We start from the raw sequence: 6,000 nt of genomic DNA on the forward strand, positions 1-6,000 counted from the left end.
GGAGGCGGGGGGACGAGGTGTGCATGGACGGGAGGCTGAGGGGACGAGGTGTGCATGGACGGGAGGCTGAGGGGACGAGGTGTGCATGGACGGGAGGTGGGGGGACGAGGTGTGCATGGACGGGAGGCTGAGGGGACGAGGTGTGCATGGACGGGAGGCGGGGGGACGAGGTGTGCATGGACGGGAGGCGGGGGGACGAGGTGTGCATGGACGGGAGGCTGAGGGGACGAGGTGTGCATGGACGGGAGGTGGGGGGACGAGGTGTGCATGGACGGGAGGCTGAGGGGACGAGGTGTGCATGGACGGGAGGCGAGGGGACGAGGTGTGCATGGACGGGAGGCGGGGGGACGAGGTGTGCATGGACGGGAGGCTGAGGGGACGAGGTGTGCATGGACGGGAGGCGAGGGGACGAGGTGTGCATGGACGGGAGGCGAGGGGACGAGGTGTGCATGGACGGGAGGTGGGGGGACGAGGTGTGCATGGACGGGAGGCGGGGGGACGAGGTGTGCATGGACGGGAGGCTGAGGGGACGAGGTGTGCATGGACGGGAGGCGGGCTGACACAGCCAGCCTGCAGCGCCGGGTTTGACAGCGGAAGGAGTGCCTCCTACTGAGATTTGAGCACAATATGGGGTCTGTGAGGGAAAGGGGAGATGTGCAGCAGTTTGATAAAATCCTCTAATGTCGGGGAGGGTTATCTGCTCTAAGAGGGATCCTGGAGGGAGGACAAGGCCCACAGATGTAGCAAAGGTACAGATGATCTAGAGTGAGAAGGGAGGGCTAGGGGAGATGCCAAGATACCAGGTAACATCTGTGGAGGAAAGAAGGGAGATGTTTCTGCCTCAAGTGTGACCTGGGGTGAGAAGAGGGGACCCCACAGCAGAGCCGGGAGGGCTGTGGCCAGCAGAGCAAGAAGGAGTTCTGTACTCCCTCATTCTCTTATCTCCAGACCTCACTGCCAGGGCCCTTAGGTGACAGCACAAATGGCACTGGCCTGGGTCTCCTGGGTGGCTGGATGTGATTGGCACCAGTGGCCCTGTGCCCCTGCGGCCCAGGCCCTCAGCAAGTGCACAAGTGCAGCAGAGGGAGCCCTAGGCTAACAGCCACTCGTTGGCAGGGCTTTGGGTTTAAGTCCCCCACTGCCGGCTGGGACACTGCAGGGGCCCCTAAGAACACAGACCCCTCCTGAATGTCCTCTGAAGCCTTAGCAGAGTTAGAGTTATTCTTTCTGGCCAGAGCATAGAGCCACAGTGTTGGTTCCAGGCATCGCCTTTTAAGTAGCCATGACAATCCCAGGTATAACTTCCAGGAAGGGCGGGAAGGATAGCAAGAGGCTTGGAAAATACCCTCTGAGGACTTGGCTTGGCCTAGTCTGGGGCAAGGAAGCACTAACACAGAGCCCAATATGTTCTTCAAACATTTCGAGGTCACCATGGCATGGGGGCGTATTTGTTCTGTTGTTTGCTATTTCTTCAGAGAACAAAAGTTGTTTGTTTTTTAAAAAAAGAGGGGACCTTCTACAGGGGAGCTTACTAATATTGATTTGCTGGGGGGCAGGAAGGAGACAAGGGGGGAGTGTGATGGGGTGCAGGAAGTAGCTAGAAGGACTAGTTTCACATGTACTCCTAGCTGCTCCTACATGAACAGAATCTCAAGCACACGAGTTCAGAGGCTGTGGTCAGGGTCCCAGGTGCGCTTTGAGAGGGGCTTCCAGCTCTCAGAGACACAGAACAAGCTCTGGCCACCTGGTGAATGACGCTCAGAACACGGTGACTTTCCGTCAGCCTGTGCCCTGCTTTCTTCAGGGTCTTCACTCATGTTGCTATGCTTTCCTTTCTTTTGTTATTTCTGATTATTTTTGCTTTTTAAAAAATATTCTTTTAAAATATAAAATATGGTCAATAGTAAAAAAAAATTTTTGAAAAACACAAAAAATAGTTGTGGTAAGTGAATATTTCATATGTCATAAGCTCAGGGGTATAAAATATAATTTTATTTTCCACAACACAAATAAATGTCTGACTCTGAGCCCTCTTTTGTGAGAATTTAATCACTTCCAAGTGGCCTGTTCTCCCAGACACTTGGGTCACATCCCAGGCCCACTGAGGACTGTCTGCCCTCCTGCTTCCTCGCCCCTCTGGGGCTAGAAGCAAGCCTGAAGGCGGGGTGGGGGGAGACTAATACAAACATCACGAGTCAAGGGCAGAAAGGGTGTCTTCTTTTGCCTAGCTGGGTTTCTGGCATCATCTGTCTCATCTGTCCTTAGTCACATCCACCTGGCATGTCCCCCATGAGCTCAGGTCCTGCTTGCCCCATATAATCCATAGAAAAAAGTCCTCCTGCATCCCCAACCAGGGGTCCCCTTATCTCAGCAGTGGGGCTCTTTAAGGACTACAGGCCAGAAAGCTACCCCAGCTAAGTGCTACTCCCTCTTTAAACTTGGAAATATTTAGCTGTTGTGCCCACCCATAGTGTGGGGGACTTCATAAGCTGCCCCTAGCCCATCTACCTAGACACCTTCTGCAGTCACACACCACAGCTGCTCTGGTGCCACCTGCTACTCACGGTGCTTCTCCCTGTGATGTCTCCCTGTGCTACCTGTGTGCCCCTTCTCCTCCACAAGCCTCATGGTGACGTCTGGGCCCCCTGTACTCTGGGATTTTCACTGTTCTTGGGATGGTTCTGTTGCCATGCCAGCCTGAGGGTGGAGAATGAAGGAAAGTTTTTTTGATCATCCTTTCTGATCACTTCTGTCTTACACTCAAACCATTTCTTTTGGTATCTTTGTTCTTGGATCTTCCATGGGTGACAATTTCTAAAACACTAGGCATTGTCCTGTCTTGCTGCTGATGCTAGGAAAAGAAAAAGCAATTGATGAAAATCTAAATCCTGATTTCACCTATTATCCTTTCACATATAAACAAAAAACCAAATTCATCCATCATGAGGATGCCACCCAGAAATAAACAGTGTTTATGTCTTAATGAATTTCCTTTTTGTCTCTTTGTTCTTATGCAAAGGGTTATTTTAATATTATTTAAGTCACAATGCATATATAACTTTGTATTCTCCTTTTTCCATTTAATATTAGGACTGTATACTTCCCCACATTATTAGACTAGAAAAACATGCTGATAATGGTCATCTATGATTCTATTGTGTATATCACTATTTATTTAATGGTTTTTTTTTTTTTGAGGAGGGAAGACAGTAAGACAGACTCTTGGTAGAGTATCTACCCGGTATCTACCCGGCAACCCTTATCTAGGGCCGATGCTCAAATCAGCCGAGCCACTGGCTATGGGGTGGGGGGGATATGGAGAGGGAGAAGCAGATGGTCATTCCCCTTGTGTGCCCTGACTGGGACTGGAACCCCAGACGTCTGCAGGCCCGGGCGACGCTCTATCCACTGAGCCAACTGGCCAGGGCCATTAATCATTCTCTTATTGTTAGACATTTAAGTTTATTCTCAGGTGATCACTATCATAAACAAAAGCTTCAGTGACGTATTTTATCTAGGAATCTTGGCTTTCTATTTATTTAATTTCTATGGCCAAACTGCTCATCAGAAAGGCTGAGCCAGTTGGTACCCCACGCCCCAGCCCCCAGTGTTTGGCTGGTGTGCTGTGTCAGGTGGCTGCTTTCTGTTTCCCTTGCTGTGGCTTCCATGCTGGCTTTGGTGGGACCTGGGATGTGAGCAAAGCATCAGAGCTCTTTTAAAATGTAATTTATTAACATCTTTGGTTGTATCTCAAATATTCCACATGTCTCAATCTTATAAACAAAAATAACTTAGATGTCAAGCTGAATTAAAACGGTCACTCACTTAAATTTTCTTCAGGTGCCTTAGAAACAAATGTTACCATTTACTTACTGACAATGAAGGAGAAAATAGATGATATTTTGGTATGTTTTCCACAAGACTCTAGCAAAGAGTCCAAAGGGAGGCTATCACTTCAATTGACGGCACCAATTTCAAACTTGGAAATGTGTTCACCTGCCAGATGCCAAGCGCGTATACCCATGCATGCGCTTGGGCCAGCTCCACCCTGCTCCAGCTTCTTTGCATACCAGTAGGAGATAAGCATTTATTTCTCTTTCCTGGCGTTTGTCCCATTATTTTAATTACTTAACTGTGCAATTTTCTGAGGCCCACTTCAGTGGATTAAAATAATTCCCTTCATGCACACTCACTGTGTCTGAGAGTGGGTGGAGGACTCAGGGGCTTGCCAGAGCGGGTGGAGGAGAGCTGACCCACGGGTCTAAGGGGCAGAAGAGCATCGAGCACCTCCTGGAGGGAGCAGCGGGACCTGGGCAGTGCTTGCTGGGTGGAGCCCCCAGTGTGTGCTGCTGACGGTGGAGATCTCAAGATGGCCGCTGAGGATGCCACCAGGTCTCTGGATTTGTTAGTAAAGCCCTCCTGTAAGGCAGCACTGAGCGTGCAGGGTGGGCAGGCAGGAGGCAGGACAGGAAGGATCACGGGAAGCTCAGGGTCAGAGCTGCGGATGTTGTCTCTGCCAGGGCTGGGCCAGCGGAAATGCGTCTCTCAGGGGAAGGGCAGAACTAGAAGAGGGTGAAAGTCATGCCAGGCAGTGAGAGCTAGAGGCCCAGCCTCTCACAGAACAGGACATGGACAAGTGTACGTCAGCAAAAGCCAGAGGAACAATTGGTTTTCGCAGGGAGGAAGTGGCAGTGGTTGGTGTTTAAATCATTGGGCCAGGTTCCTGGCTCTGCCCTTTCTGGTACTTAAACGGCCTAGGCCCTGAGAGGCCAAGGATTAATTTCTGATAAGTTTGGTGTTTCTTCATCCACATGGGCATTTATTAAATACCTAGTATCTGTGATGTTAGGTGCCTGGATGCAGAGTGGTGAGAAGACATCATCTTCCCTGAAGGAACTCATCTCGACTCATCTGGTCCAGCGACTGACTATAAATTCTATGAAATTATAATATTTTTCCTGGGGAGACAGATTGGGATTTATTCCTCCAATGTAAAACGTCGGTTAATGGAATTCAAGTGACTCTTGTCCAAGGACCGGTCAGATATCTTGTAACTTAGCACCAGTCGCCCTGGATGTCATTTGGAAGAGCCCTTTGGACTCAGTGCCAGCGCACCAAAGTTGGGAGACACGAACCTGAGCATGTTGTGGTAAAAGTTACTAAACCACAGTGACCAGAGGTGATTACTCCTCTTCTTTGGGTGGAGAAAGGGTTCTGCAAGCTTTCCCCCAATCCTGTCCCCATCACCATGACCTGGTTCTGAAAATCCGGACCCTGAAAAAATATGCATTTGAAGGAATGCATGAAGAAAAGTAGATCCTGGACTAGAGTGGGAGAAGGGAGGGGTGAAGGTGCCAAATTTCAGGAGGCACTCATTCCCAGGGTCACACCTCCTTTAATGCTGTGCCTTCGGCCTCTCCCTTGCTGCACCCTAGTCCCAGACCTAGGGAAGAAACATAATCTAAACCCAGAATTTAAAAAAAGTTGGTACACTATCAAATATTTCTACTCTTTCAAGGAGAGTTCATTTACCATTTGGGCTGGTTTTCCTATGTGTGAACTTGGCCTCAAAAACATGGTGATCCTTGCAGTAGGCTTTTCATTATCATAAAAGAAACCTTGGGAAACCTTCCATTCTCTTTTGTTTGGAAGACTTCCAACTATATATGGCTTAGTGCACCTTTGACATCCACTCAGACGTCTGTCTCTCAAAAGAGAGACTCATATCAGGGTTAAAGAGAGCACGAGGAGATTTGGATTTTTTGAGGCTGGAATGGCTCCCCCTCAGGAAAACATTGCCGTGACCAATGTTGATTTCTCATTCTGTAAAAGGCATTGTGCCTTAATCCTCATAAATCCATGGGAGTGGTGCTGTTCTCATCTTCCGTTCTCTGTAGAAAAAGCAGAGGCTCAGAGAGGTTCTGGAACTTGACCACATCACACAGAGGTGGGGCCCGAGATTTAACCCAATTACTTTTTCTACGTTAACTCCAAACCAGA

This window comes from Saccopteryx leptura, chromosome 8 (genome assembly GCF_036850995.1).
Source record: "Saccopteryx leptura isolate mSacLep1 chromosome 8, mSacLep1_pri_phased_curated, whole genome shotgun sequence".
Lineage (NCBI taxonomy): Eukaryota > Metazoa > Chordata > Mammalia > Chiroptera > Emballonuridae > Saccopteryx > Saccopteryx leptura.